The following is a 366-nucleotide window of genomic DNA, read 5'->3' as shown; positions in this document are numbered from 1 at the left end:
CTAGATGACATTAAAGCTTGGTTGGCTCTAAACTTTTAAATTTGAATGAAAACAGAGTTGTTGGTGTTTGGACCCAGTGGTCCCTGTAAGTCCTCCTCTGTAGATTTGGGACCCCTGGAGGATTATTTTAAACCTGTTGTTACTGACCTTGGTTTTAAGTTGGACAGTGATTTTAAATTGGACAACCAAATCAGAGCAATGGTGAAGTCCAGTTTTTATCATTTAAGGCGACTGGCAAGAGTGAAATCTTTTCTTTCTAGGCAGCACTTTGAAACAGTGAGCCATGCTTTTATTTCTTCCCGTGTGGACTACTGTAACCCACTTTATGTGGGGGTCAGTCAGTCGTTGCTCTCACGTCTGCAGCTG

The sequence above is a fragment of the Oreochromis aureus genome, linkage group 23 (assembly GCF_013358895.1).
Source record: "Oreochromis aureus strain Israel breed Guangdong linkage group 23, ZZ_aureus, whole genome shotgun sequence".
Classification (NCBI taxonomy): Eukaryota; Metazoa; Chordata; class Actinopteri; order Cichliformes; family Cichlidae; genus Oreochromis; species Oreochromis aureus.
Note: the sequence above shows the minus strand (reverse complement) of the source record.